Below are 15,780 nucleotides of genomic sequence, written 5' to 3' on the forward strand. Positions count from 1 at the left end.
GAGACTACTTTCATGTGCTCGAATGGCTGGTTAGACAGGTTTAAAAAACGGAATAACAGAAATTCAGAAAAAATTATCTGAGAGTCGGGAAGTGTTTCCATAACTGATGTTGAGGATTACTCATCAGCTAAAGATTGCTTAATTTTTTTTGTACGCTAGACGAAGAGTAATGAAAAATAACACATTTTTTGCTACTACATAATATTTTTCAGTCATTTATTTGAATAATGTGCAATAAAGGGGAGGAGTTTGGGAATCATTAGGTAAATTATCTGCTTAACGGATATAGTGAACACCCGGTTATAGTGAACCGAAATTTCAGTCCCTTGAAGGTTCACTATAGCGGGGTTTGACTGTATTCCGAGTTTCAAAAGACGCATCAGAGAAACTTAAAGTTGACAATATTTTTTAAATAATTAAATATTCTAATAAAAGCTTGTGATTTTTATTACAATAAAACATTTTAAAATTTTGTTAGCATTCGTTGCACTATATATTTAAAAAGTACAAAGCATAAGTACTTCTACAAAAGCTACTTTTTTAAAATGAAAATTAGTCTGATTTTGTTCCTTTTTATCTATAAATAGTATTTCCTTCTTAAAATAAAACAGATACAGGCTGTCTCCCTCATGAGAGTTTTACGTCTGGGTCCTAAAATTACATTTACATAAAATTCATTAATGCGTCTTTGTAAGCAAATGAAACCCATTATTCTGGAGTCATAAAAATAATGTACTTCTTACAAGAAATTCTCGAAAAATAATAGAATGTAAAATGTACAAACAATATTTGAATGAGTTTTTTTTACATAGTTCTTTACTAATATTTCTGTAATATTCGTCTAAGTGCTGAGGCAATTTAACTGTAGTTTGTTGTTACTAGGAAAACGAAGAATATGTTTTATTATTTAAATAAAAGCATATGAGAAATGAAACAGCTGGGAATTTATATGGGACATTCCATATTGCTTGCTACGCAAGAGACATTTCACTTAAGAAATACTTTTGAGAAAATTATTTTAATACATTCTACAGTTTTATAATTACATCTTTTTAAAAAAAATAAATGTAAATAATAGCAAATAAAAATTGTTCTCTTAGATTAAAAAAAAATGAGTCTCCGTTCCCCTAAACGTTTATATTATGCACAAAAACAAGGAATTTTTCGTTTATAAAATGACAATTATTGTAATTTTAAGTAACAACATTTAGTTAATTGAAAAGAAATTTACGACTACATGGATTTGAAATATAAACATCTGAACTTGAAAAAAAAATAACAAATAACTTTAAGTAAACAGAACGTGTGACTCAGTGAAAACAAAAAAGAAAATTTTTTTCTTGTTGATGAAACTTATAAAAATTCAAATAGGGGATGGTTTTTATCGCTCTTAATTATTATTTTATTACTTTTGAAAGTGGTCACAAAATTGAGATATATTTATATGTTTTAAGCTAACACACAATGAATATTTATTTTAAAGGAAATATATATAGGTGCAAACAGTAACTATAGAAACTTTTAAAATAAAGAAACATAGACCTTGCGAAGGAAAAGTAAATTTTCCACTACAATGAATAAATAGGCAATATTTAAAGTAAATAAATTAAAAATATCGCAGAAAAGCAGATAAATTTATTATAACTTTAGAACGAATAAGAATTTCGAAACAAAATTTGTGTCAGGTTCGGAAATAAAAATGGCTCTCTCAGTTCGTCAACTCCGTAGTTGTAGCGGGGTGCATATCAACCAAACCAATTTTTTTTCAAGTTTATAGGTTACTATTCTCGAAATAAAATAATTGACGTAAGCAAATAAATTTTTATCCCGTTGTTCTCCCTGTTACCCACAGCTCACCGTAATTTCGATCTGTTAATTCATACAATTTTTTGCGCAACAAAACAAAATGTAACGAAAAAAAATCGAATTAATCCACACAAATTTTAAAAAAAATCCCTTAAGCAAGCAATAACTGCTTGAAAAAATCTGAATTTTTAAAAAGAAAACTAGAGTTCATTAACAAAAGTACATTTTTCAGCAAGCCAAATTTTAACTCTGTCCGCAGTGTCACCCAGTAGGACATTTTTTACTTAAATATTGACAATTAATAATTCTCTATTTTGACAATCCTTCGTAATTTTGCTATCTAAGTTTTGCGCAACAAAACAAAATATAACATTTAGTTAAACACCTGAAATAGCGTCGCATCTGAGTCAGGCCTGAAAGCCAGACGGAAGAGAGAAAATACTGGTAGAAGAACAAGTTCAATCGAAGAAGCAATTCAATATAATAATTGTATCCGTAAAAAACAATTGGTAGTTATTTATTTTTATTATTCCCGAAAAAAACCGTAAAAATGAAATTTATTTGTTACCAGTTTTTACTCTTTTCCGTCTTGATATTCATAGGCTTTCAGCCCTGATCTGAGTCGGAAAGAAGACTCGATTTTTAAAAAAAAAATTTATTTCCTATAGTTAGAGTAGATAAAGTATTGTATAAATTTATTGATAAAGAACATTTTTTTTACTGCAATATAATAAATTCCAAAATATTAGACTTTAACGCTTGAAGAGTGTTCTTAAAATTTAAATCTGGTACATTGGTAAGAAGACTCGATTCTTAAAAAAAAATTTATTTCCTATAGTTAGAGTAGATGAAGTATTGTATAAATTTATTGATAAAGAACATTTTTTTTACTGCGATATAATAAGTTCTATAATATAAGATTTTAACGCGTGAAGAGTGTTCTTAAAATTTAAATCTGTAATGCTATTGTTATTATTGCCTTACATTACATTTTATGCCATTTAAAGAAAAAAAAAAGCATTTATTATTAAACTGTTATGTTGAGTAAGAAAGTTCATCAACTTGATATTTTAGAGAACAAAATATATTTTTAAAAAACATAGCATCGTGATTCATATAACTAATTCCAATATTCTTAGAGTAATAAGCAAAATTTGAGTAAGAATGATTTGTCGTGAATTACGTTAAATTAACATAAGCTTATTTCATCGCAAAGAGGTAAAGAGTTGCATATTAGTATTCTAGAATAAGGTTCCTATTCTCTGATTCAGGGGCTCTATCTAAATCAATGAAATTTTACTTATAAAATAATCATCTAAATAAATTTTCCTTAATAAATACTGACGAGCAGTTTAAGTTTAGAGCCAAACTATATACTACAAAGCAATTATTTCGAATTGAGAACTATTTAGTCAGAGCTTTTTATCTTCTGTCTTACTAACGATGGGTATTAGAAAAGCGTTTGATAGAATTTGGTATAATCTATAAATTAACGCAACTAACTTTTCTACCTGAGATTGTCAAAATTATTCATAACTATCTCAGCAGTAGAAACTTCCACATCAGCGTAAATAAACATAAATCCACGCCTAAGACAATTCGTTCACCTCCAGCATCAGAAAGCCTAAACACGGTTTCTTATAAGTAGTCTGCGCAGACTATTTGAAATGTGAATCAGTTGTACTCAAAAATCCAATATCTGTTTTATAAGTAAATAAGAGAAATTGATTATCTATATTTGAATATTGAATTTCTGGTTGATGACAAGCAAATGCGACTAACCACAAACATATTCAGAAAATAAAAAATAAAAGCAGAAAATAATAATACGTTATGAATTATTATTACCTTTAAATAACAAAAGTTTTATTATTATGCTTGCTCCGGACTTCTTTCTTTTTGACAGCCAGCTTGGCAGTCAACTTTCGTCTGATGTCAAAGTGTCAACAAAAGTAACTTTTTTTTGACGCCAAAGGCAAAAGAATTCGAAACAAAAAGAAAAAGCTCCATAGAGTTTCTAACAATAGAAACTTGAAAAATGGCATATGTTTGACTTCAATGATAATGCGAAATGTTCGTCAACAAAGTACACGTCCAAAAAATCAAAAAAGATTGTTCATGCCAAAAAATAGAGATTTTAAACTTGAATGAAGAGAGCGAAAATTTAAAGAAAAATGGAGTTGGAGAATGCACTTAATTTATTGAAGTGAAATAATGAAATATTATGTTGGAAAATTTATAGATATTTATTTCATTTTATTAACAAAAGATTAGTTAATTTATAATTCAATTATTCACTTAGTTATTCAATTTAATTTACTAACAAATTAATATTCATAAATTTTGAATTCCGTGCTAAATATAAATATAAGTGTGCTTACTGTTAGACAAATTTAAATTATCTTACATTTTTCTATGATGCAGAGCGGTATATGCAAGTTTAACAGTCCATAATTCTCGAACTACCAATCAAATGAGAAAATTTCTTTTATTTAATCTTACTTTCTGTATGCCTTCATACACCGAAGAGCCATTACGTTATGACCACCCTCCATCTATAACAATGGACTCGCCCAAGTTTTCATGGTTTCTCGCCCAGGAACAATGTTTTCGTGGGGCACATTAGGACTCATAATCCTCATAGAACAATCCCTGAAGTCTGTAAGCTACTTGAAGACAGTTGCTGACCAGGTTCACCCATTCATAGCAACGGCTTTTCCTGCGGGGGATGGTGTTTACCAACAGGATAATGCACCATGTCATAAGGGTCGAATCGTCATGGATTGGTTCGAGGAACATTCCAGTCACTTTCAAGTCATGTCTTGGCCCCCAAATTCACCTGACCGTTATCCAATAGAGCATTTGTGGTCCTACTTGGAAAACCAAATTCGTGCTGCTACGCTACCTCCTCGCAATGTGAGGGAATTACTGGACCAGTTGGTGAGCGCTTGGTACCAGATCCCTCAGACTACGTATCAGCACCTTATGGAATCAATGCCATGGCGGATGCTAGCAGTTTTGAGGGCTGAAGGTGGTCCTACTTGTTATTACCAGGGTGGTCATAATGTAATGACTCTTCGGTGTATATTCACCTTGTAAGTCTTAAAGTTTTTACGCAAAAAAAATAAATAGTAACATCAGGTTGTATACAATGAGACAAGAGGAGATATTGTGATTGTTTTAATATGGAGAGATTTTTAGACGAAAAGAGATTTACTTATAAATAAGTATGCTGAAACTAGGCAAGCTAACGCTAAACTAACGCAAAACCAAACAGACTTCAAAGTTGACCACATATGGTAACAGAAGCTCAAGCGATTATTTTAATAAGGAGATATCTATTATATATAATTCTCTTACGTGGCTCCCAAATTTTGGCTGTATTTCTTTTCCGCCGGTGGCAACGTTTGCTTTGTTTTGAAAACACCAAAGCATTTTGCCTTTTAATGATGTGTTTCTGATCTAATATATATAATTCTCTTACGTGGCTCCCAAATTTTGGCTGAAGTACTTTGTCCAACTAAATAAGATTTTTTTCACAACAGTTAAATATTTACTTTATTTTCTTCATTCATAGAGAAAACAGTCGGCAAAGAATTCTGTTAGGTTAAAAAACATTTCGCTAAAAAAATAACGAATTCTAAAAGAAATAAAAATAAACAACTTAAAAAATAATAATGCTGTTGCCAGCCATAGAATTTTTTGAAAGTTAACTTAGCAACATAAATCAAAATGACATAGAAACGCAACTAGATCAAAATTATGATACCTGAGCGCTTGACGTAACAAATCCTTCAATTCTAAAAGTGTTGTATCGCCAAATGTCCAAATTAACAATTGTGTTCTTAAAGAAATTCCATAAAAAGTTTTAAGTAAACAACCTACTTCTACAACTGCTTCTTGAAGAACTTGGCTCATTGATTAAAAATATTTTTTTAATTTTACAGTACTAACTTTACTTCTTTCATTATTGCTATGACCCTCTTTCATCACATTTTACAACTTCATGCTAAATTTGAGGACTTTAAGTTGTTTTGTGGTTGAATACTGACATTTAGAAATGTGTACATAAAAAATATAATATTTAGAGGTTAAGAGTTGCCTCAGAAAAATTTGAATTGTTGACATTGAACTTAACAATGAAAACAATCGTTTTTGTGAAAAATTGAATTGTATTGTTGACATTAAAACTAAAAATATTGTGTTTCAACTTAATAATACTACCTTTTAATTTATACTTTAGAATTGCCTCGGAGAAATTTGAATTGTTAGCAATGACTTAAACAAAAAGTTTCATTTTAACTGACAAATACTATATTATAATTTTAACTTTTTCTATGACTATACTCATTTTCCTACTCTTTTCTTTGCTTTTTATACATTTTATATTTTTGTGGTAAAATAAAAAACTTATAGTTGTTCTGCTTCTGAACACTGATGAAAACACAAAACGATGGGCTTCATCAACAATCAAAAATATTTACATTTATTTTATAAATTCCATATTATTAAGGTGGCGCCCTTCAGAGAATTAAAACTACAAAATTATCTTCATCAAAGCCGATGCTTTACATCCGGCTTTCAGTGGCAGACTACTATTTCATATTGTTTTACAACACATGGCTTTAGCCTTCTGGTGGGAAAGACTTTAAAACAAAGCTTACAACAGTTACTTTTCTCAACAACTGAAATTTAGAATAGTGTGATTAAGAAAAATATGTGAACTGATTGCAATTTCAAATTAATATTGAAATGTACAGGTTTAGAATTTTCTACAGTGAAAAGTTTTCTAAACTTCAGTATTCAAAAAAGTATACAAAAACTAGACGTTAAGAACGTATCCAATGAGCGAGCAAAGCGAGCATTGGATTGCGAAGCAATCCGAAATGAACTGCGAAAGCAGTTCTGGGGGTTGGTGAGCGCCAGCGAGCAGGGGGCGAAGCCTCCTAGTTTTAAAATAAAATTTGTAATAAAAATATGCTGTAACTAATGTTTCAAGTTTGTTGTGGCGTGAAATTCCGCGAATATATTACTGTTTCTTTTTCTATCACTCAAATACACGAATGTTTCGAAATGTCACCAGTTATGCAAAATAGAGTTGTGTGACGTGTTTTGGAATTTTTTTTCCTGGCATTTTCATAGCTAGAAGAACTTTTCTGAATCTTCATAATTGATAATGTATTACTTATATAACGTTTATTAATAAGGATAATAAGGATATTGTGCCTCCCAAAAGAGCAATAAAAATACAAAAGGGATTAAAAGTTTAGCCGATCTCCTACTTAACCAAACAGTTTATTGAATCGAGGGTGTAATGAGGCATAGTCGAATGCATATAAATCTGAGATTCCACTTTGCTCTGGACCGTGGATAAATATTTTCTAGTGGTAGTTTTTTAATGTATCCTGGTTTAGTGAATTCGATTCATAGGGTTTTTACTCACCACTATTTCTAAATAATTCAAAGAATTATGTCATATGCCGATTTGTTATATTTATGCAGCCGAGACCTTCATTACAGAGTGGTATTGCTCGCCAAACGCTGTGAGAATTGTGGAGGTAGCGGGTTCGAATCTCGCCGTAATCTTAGAGATGCATTCGGCGTCGTGTTCTTCTATCTGTCCTTTTTGTCAAGGATTTATAACAGGGATGAAAGCGAGGCGGATAAAATGAAAGGTTGGTAATAAAACCCTTTAACACGTTGAGCGCCACGCTAATTTTACATGGCTTGCCAATCTGGCCACGGTAAATAACAACAAACTAAATTTGCAAATATTAGACGGATTTTGCTAATTTTTTGAAGGTTTATCATGACATATCTGAGAATTCAACAATATCTACATTTTCATGGAAATAAAGCAGTTTTATATATATGCTAGAATCATAAGAGAAATCTTGATAGTTTCAGAAATTTTATTTTTCTCTAAAAAACAGCTAAAATGAAATGTCTTTCGTACCCGTTTTTGCTCTTTTTCGTCATGCTATGTAAGGGCTTTCACCATGGTTTATAAGCCTAAATTTAGTACACAAGCATGCAAATATATGTAATTTACTAATAAAGCGATACAGTTACATCATTTTGAGAGTCTTTTTAAATAATTAACAATCTGAACCAAAAATCGGAAAACTATTTATTATAATTTTCTACCGTTTATTAAAATGTTTTGTGGAATCCGGAACAGTTGGCTTCCCTGCATAATTCGTTACAGTGAAATATTATTTTACAATACTTGTAGAAAGTTTTCGGAAAATCTTCGTAAAACTTTTAAACAAATTAATATTTTCTTGATATAGTTATGAAGTTTTTGTTAGACATAAAAATTATAATAAATTAAATATCTGTTTTACACTTTATACATTAGGAGAATTTAATTTTGAATCTGTTATTAATTTTTTGTTAAGATGTTTGTTTATGTTGTTATGATGTTTATTTATGTTAATAAGATGTTTATTTATGTTAAGATATTTATTTATATTGTTAAGATGTTTAGATCTTATGTTATTAATGTTATGTTATGTTTAAAAAATGACAAATGGTAATCTATTTACTATATTGCATACAGAAAAACATTTAAAACTCTTAATGTTCCAGCTGTACATGTAAAAAGCGGTCTTTTCCATCATCAAATGCTAATGTGAGGTCATTGAAATAATACGTAAGCATGGTTTTGTCAATTTTAGACTCGCCTTTCCAACTAAAATAAGCAAATCACAACCCTTCTCATGCTTTTATAAGAAAGTCGCAACACCTCTTTGATAGTTACTTTAACTTACATGTTTTTAATAGTAATCTGATTTTTAGGAGTTTTGAAAAAAAGTAGCTTTGCATATGAAACAAAATTTACGTATTAATTCCTTTTATGAAATTTTGTGTTAAATATTCTTTCGAAATCTTTTGCGTTTTCCTTTTTTTGAGTTCAAAACTATTAACCTCTGAAATATTTCAAAGAATTTTTTTTTCAAAATTTTTCTTTCTCCAAAGTCAAGTTTTCTTCCAAATTTCAAATTTTTCCGCACTTATTTTTTATCCTCTGTTATTCTGCGTCTTAAATTTTTTTTAAAAATTAAGGTATTTCGATGTCTTACTTAAGCATTTTTAACTTATTTTATAACCTATGCTGAACAGTCGACCCAATTCTGAGTTTACGATTATCAATGTTCATCTCCGTAGCCTTGTAATTTTGAATCCAACCAAGAACGCAAGAAGAACTCCTTAGTCAAGCTTTAAACAAACTGCACTTCGTGGAAGACATTTTGATGGAAATAACTTACATTTTAGTTACATGGAGATTAAAACCACGAAAACATCCTACAGTTATCCCTGCTTCAAAGGGATTTCAAGCTATGATCCGTCTACTATGTCATTTTACGTAAGCACTGTGGTCCGTACAAGCCGGGTGTAGAATTTATGTCAACCCGCAGCAGCTGGAATTCGAACCTGAATAATATCATTGCGATGTGAATGCTCACTCCCTTGTCATGTCCTACTTATCCTCTTGTCAGCAAAAATATACAAATCGCCCCCCGTTCAATTCTTACATAACATTTAAATGGCTCTTATCGTGAAAAGAAATAACAAATAGTCCCCCGTTCAATGCTTACGTAACATTTAAATGGCTCCTATCGTGAAAAGAAATAGGGAAAAGTAGATAATATTTACCTATGATTCACAAAGCGTTTAAGTTCAATTAATACAAATATCCCTGAATCTATAATTAGCTAGTGGTTGTTGTTTTAATAACTTCACTGCCAGTTGAGTGCAGAAGATTAAGTTGTATCGACTCGTTTTTAGCCATCATTTTACTTCTTAAAATTGGCTCTAACAAGGGAAACTAGGGAAGTGTGACTCGCCAATTTTGAAATAAACTAGTGGGATGTATGCCTTATGAGGAATAATTTTAGGGGGCAACATTCGTTTCGGCCCATAGAAGGTTCTGTGAGAGATAAAAAGTAATTCAATATATAGAAAAATCGGTATTTTATTACTTCAATGCAGACTATTAGTTATTATAATTGTCTCATACTCCAATTAATTTTGTGGTACTGTACTATATAATGCATATTTATTGTCAAAATTGATTTCGAAAGTTTTATATATCTGTAGTTTTTCATAAAAACCTGTTAGGTTAATTTAAAAATATAATTGACATCAAATTTTTTAAATTTTTTTTTTTCGAAAAACTTTCCAAATTAATTGGAGTATGTAATTGCAAATCAATTAATTAATTAATAATTAATTAACAATCAATGAATAATTAATCAACAATTAACCAACAATTAATTAATAATTAATAACTTTTTTGATTAATTTATTAATTAGCAAATTAATTCCAAATTAATTGGATTATGAGACAATTACAATAACTAATAGTCTGCATTGAAGTAATAAAACACCGATTTTTCTATATTTTGAATTATTTTTTATCTCTCACAGGACCTTCTATGGGCCGAAACGAATGTTGCCCCCCAAAATTATTCCTCATAAGGCATACATCCCACTAGTTTATTTCAAAATTGTCGAGTCACACTTCCCTAGTTTCCCTTGTAAGTTTATTATATTTAAGTTTATACAGTGTAATTTGAAATTCCGATCCTATTGCATACGGTGAAAATTTCATGTTTATAAAGGAGATGGGCTAGTGTGGACAATATTTAGTCATTTCCCAAAAACAATTTACTAATCATTATACTGATTATACCCAGTACTTTTTAAAATTAAAATGTAAGCGTTTATTTTTATTTTGAATGAAAAACAGGCTAATTATACCTTTAAAAACACTTTGTCCACAGACAGGGTTGCTACGGGCAACTAAAAATGCAAAAAGTGGTGATTATTAATATCCTATCTTTTCTTTAAAAAATATTAAATCAGCAACTTTTTCTAGCATCATCTTTTCTTTTCTTTTTTTTTTGCAATTTAGAAAATGCAGGTTATATTTTTTATTTAAATATGAATAGTTAGAAATATGAGTCATAATGGTAGTTAAGATTGAAAAGTTTAAAAAAAAAAATGAACAAAAATAAATTGAGTTTCTACGACTTTTTGTAGTTTCAGTCGCCCGCGGCATCCCTGCGCACAAGTGCAATGTGCTAATGGGGACAAGCCATAAAAGTTAATTATTTAACCCGTTGCACTGGAGGTCCTTTCTATGGTTTAAAAAAACAAGTGCAACTGCTAAAAGTTTACATTGTTTACATCTTGAGACTGAAGCAGGGTGAATCCATCACCTCCTACATGAAGAAGCCTCCACACGGTCTTTTATAAGTAGTCCGCGCAGACTGTTTCAAAAGTGAACCAGTTGTGCGCATGAACCCAAAACCTTTTACAAAAGTAATTGAAAGAAATTTATCTTATATACTCGAGAATTGAATCTGTAGTGGCTGACAAGTGAATAAGGCAAACCAATAATATTCATAAATAAAATAAATTTTTAGTCATATATTTGCTACCACTTTCTTATTTTAACTATATTCTGTATTAAATGATTCGTTCAGTAAGTGGATGTCCTTCTCAATGGTCTGATCGGACTACCTGTAAAAAACTGTGTGGAGGCGTTGGTTTTTCGTTCATCGTTTTTTTAAATTACAAACTGATGATACACGGATATTGACAAAAGTATTTTTCTCTTAAATATTTTCATAAACTTTTCTAAAGGTAAATCTTTATATCCATAAATTTTAAAACTTGATTTTTCAAGAACTATCCTACAGATTTTGCACAATTTTTTTTTCTTTTGCTGTGTAAAATTATACGCTTTACAATGATATAAAGAATTGTGTGCCTTACAATTCAAAATTTCTTCGATTGTTATTAAATAAAATTAGTAAAATTATTTTTTGCATTGAGTTATCTTTAGACAAACGAGTTTTATAATTGTAAGTAAAAATTTTCCAATTGGCTGCAAAAGTTCTCGAGATATGGCAAAATACGAAAAAGGTAAACTTAACATTAATTGTGTTAGCTTTTACAGCGATCTTATTCTTTTATTTCCGCTGACATAGGGTAAACTAACCAGTGAAGGAACACTTAAGCTTCGCTTGCCTTTTGAAAAATCATATTAATTTCAAAATTCATGATTTTAGTTAAATGACAGTGTCAACATATTTGTTACCAATTGCAAATTATGTAAAAAAATTGTAGAGAACTTACATAATATTGTTTTAAAGTTTTGGAGTTTCAAATAACAAGTAGTAAGAAGACCAAGTGAAGGAACGGCTCTTACCAGTGAATGAACACCCAGTAAAGGAACACTTAATTTTGGTTATTTTTTAATGCTCTTTATGGATTTATTAGCCATACAAATATTTAAAAACAAGCCTATTCTTGAAATTATAACATATAAATACTTGGAAAATGTTAACTTTTTTTTTATAATCATGAAATGAAAATTAAAGTGTCAACATATTAATACATACTGCTCATTCACTGGGAAATCTATGCCCAGTAAAGGAACATGCCTGTTCCCTCACTGGTTAGAAGCTGTTTTTCGTATTTTTAACATACTTTTGATGCAGAACATCACTAAAGGAACAAGAAAATTAAAGTTTATCTTTTATTTTCATAACTTAAAAAAAAAAAAACAGTAAAGGAACACTTGTTCCTTCACTGTTTTTTCATCGTTTGATGATCCAGTGAATAAACACCCCCCTATCTCAGTACTTTATCATGCTATGATGCTCAAAAAAAATACAACGTAACTTCCATAACTATATTTTGAATTATCCTTTTCACAGTGAGAAAAATAAAACTATTGCATTCAATTAATTCCACTTCAAACATATAAATACAAATACTCACCTTATATTTTTTTCAAAGAAACAAAGTGTTGCAGAGATAATAACGAATTCAAAATTTTTTCCAGGGAAGTCTATTTGACCAGGTAATCCAAAACATTGCTAGATGACTTCCTATTGTTTGACAGTAAGCTATTGTTACCAATCAATTTAAAGGAAAACTTTCAAATTCTTATTTTTAATCAATATATATGAAATGTTCCTTCACTGGGTAGTGTTCCTTCACTGGTTGGTTTACCCTACACAGACGATAAACAAAAAACATTAATAACAAGAAAAAAGTCGTTTGGTTGCCTAGCAACTAGCCAGAGTTGTAGTAATTATATTTACAAAAGTTGGCAGACGATTTAAAACAATTATTTAAACTAACTGTCCATTGATGTCACAACAAAGGGTTCCAAACTTTGGTCCGCTCTCCTGATCAAACTACGGGGATTATATTTCCCAGATTGCGGCTACCCCCTATATTCTGGGGGTCAAAAATCCAAATCCGTGAAAATACTGGTAAGAGATGGTTTGATGAGAGACTTACATTAACGAGAATGATTTAAAAATTCTGCCCATTCGAATAATAATATTAATATTGCATAACATTCGAAAATGTATGGTTTTATATTATCATTAATATCAAGCTTAAGGTTTTCAATGCATAGATATATTTTCTTGCCTTTGTGTTCTTTCAAAATTATCGAAATTTTTCCTGAATGTTTTGTGAATTTCCGTCTTTCTCGCTTGACAAACATGAAACTCCTAGTTTCTGGCAGTACTACAATTTACTGCTTTCGAAAAAATTTAACTACCATCATTTAATCGAAATATCTTAGACAACGCTAGAAAATGCTAAAAAAAGATTGCATTTGCTACCAGCTTTATATTTATTATAAAATTAATAAGTTTTTAAGGCGACAAGGGGGTTTCAAATTTTTATATTTTTATTTTTAACCAATTTACTTGAAAGTTTTATAGATTATAGATATTGATAAAATAAGTGTAGAAATTAAAATTCAGAGTGATATGTTAAAAATTTAATTAGTTATTAAATTTTAAAATTTAATTAATTAACATTTTTAATAACGCTCCAGGCGTCTCATATTTGAAGTAATTGACAAAATCTTATCTCTAAAATAGTTAACAGAGCCACAATAACATTTTGCTGGGCTCACATTTTTTATATTTTGTCTCAAATTCGAAAAAATGAAAAAAAATCAAAGTTCGGTAAATTTTTTGCAAAAAAATCATCGTTTCGCAATGCAAAAACCAGAAATAAAGAATGTTATGCCAAATAATTAAACATTTTGTTCCCAACAAACTGTTTTAAACATTATTACGTAGTTTATAAAAAGTTTTTATAAAATTTGGTGAAAAATTGTGACGCGTGGAACATATTGAACATTACGTTTACGCTTAAAAATTTCATTCTGAGAAAAAGAGGATTTTTAATATAGTAATCAAAAATTTACTTTTAAATACCAAAATCAAATAAAATAATACAAAATGATGTAAATACTAACACTTTATGTTGTTATTTTGCATGCTAAAGAATTCAAAAATATATATTAAAGATAACTGACATAAATAAAGACAGATAATATGAATAATAAACACAAAAACATCCATATATTATGTGACATAAACACTGTTTGAAAAAAGATTTATTGATGCATGAAGTAAGATGTGACCCATATCTATGAAATATGTAAAATTTTCATCTGAATATTAATAGTTAAAAACCACCGGAACAGTAGGTGGCTCCCTCTTTAGCTTGTTTTTTTTTGTCGTCAGAAGATTTCTTATATTTTTTGGAATTTCTCTTCTGACGATACTCGCTTGATTGCCGTAACCTCTTTTGAGAAGCCCTGCGCTTGTCTTTTTTCACAGCAATAGCTAACGAGGCACTGTTAGCATCGAAAAAGGATTCCGGTGAAGATAACTCAAGCGACTTAGCGCAGCCAAGATTAAACTCGCTTACAGCAGACGTTACAGCAATGTCCAACCGTTTTTTGGAGATAAATGTCTCCTTTGAACATTTAGCCCAAATACAGCTATGGAGACATTCATTAGCATTTTGAGTTTTATTTTTAGTGCAACGCGAAAGAAGCTCAGTTGATGCCAACCGCTGATAGATCGGCATTATCTTCTCGACTACCTGCTGGCTCAAACATGTTGTCATCGTGGAATGTTTTTTAGGAGTGGTATTAGTAGCCAAAGCTTTATTGTAAAAACACCAAGATTCTTCACCTGGCGGACATTTTTGGTGTAGAGGTTTTTTATCTGTCGACATACAATGAAATAATGTAGCATAAATGGCAGTTTTCATGTTGTCGACGTTTGGCGCATTGTCTCGAATTGCATTTCGATAGTAAGCTTGCAACTTAGTTATGGTGCTGTCCTTCAAGCTACCACTCTTGCGGCCACCAAGAGTAACACCTTTAGCACGCCACTCTTTAACCTTGTTGCGAAGCCCTGTTCCCACTCTTTTGGCAACGTGGTTCAAGCACTCTTCTTTTACTATTACTGTATTAGGTCCATACACGTGAGCGTCATTCAGAGCATCAAAAGTTTTTGTATCTCCATCCGAAAGAATAGTTGTGTACCTGAGGAGGCAGGTGTCGATGGAGCGCTTCCACAGAGTGAGAGCAGCATGCATTTCCATGCTGTTAGATGAGCCCTCAAAGTTTTTTTCGCACTGAAACCTATGCCCTTCAAACCATATATTGTATTCAGGAGTATCAGCACCCAAATCTTTCGCTGTTGTGGTACACTCGTGGCAGTACTTCGATAAGATTTCAAAGTCCACTACCAATCCTGTCACAACTTCTATTACAATACCGATTCCATACAATGACGTATGGCCACGCTTTTGCCACGTGCCGTCATATGAAACGCAAACATCAATGACACTTTTGTCATTGAGGTCAGAGTTTGCTTCGAAATGAACTTTTCTTACAGTTTCTCGTGAGGTTTGGAGAACATCATATTTCAAATTTTGTTTTAATTCAACAATAGAATTGAAACATTCACGGAATGTCTTACTATCCATAGCAGACATTCCCAGAGCCATGGAAAAAGTTTCTAGGGCTGCGTGACCTCTGCCTACATCAATAAAGGCAGAAACTATTTTGTTGTTAATATCAAACCGACGGCTATTATCAAGACGCAGGCTAGAAAAAGTTGAACCAGC

The sequence above is a fragment of the Parasteatoda tepidariorum genome, chromosome 5 (genome assembly GCF_982258835.1).
Source record: "Parasteatoda tepidariorum strain Cologne lab strain chromosome 5, Ptep-v5.0, whole genome shotgun sequence".
In the NCBI taxonomy this organism is placed as follows: domain Eukaryota; kingdom Metazoa; phylum Arthropoda; class Arachnida; order Araneae; family Theridiidae; genus Parasteatoda; species Parasteatoda tepidariorum.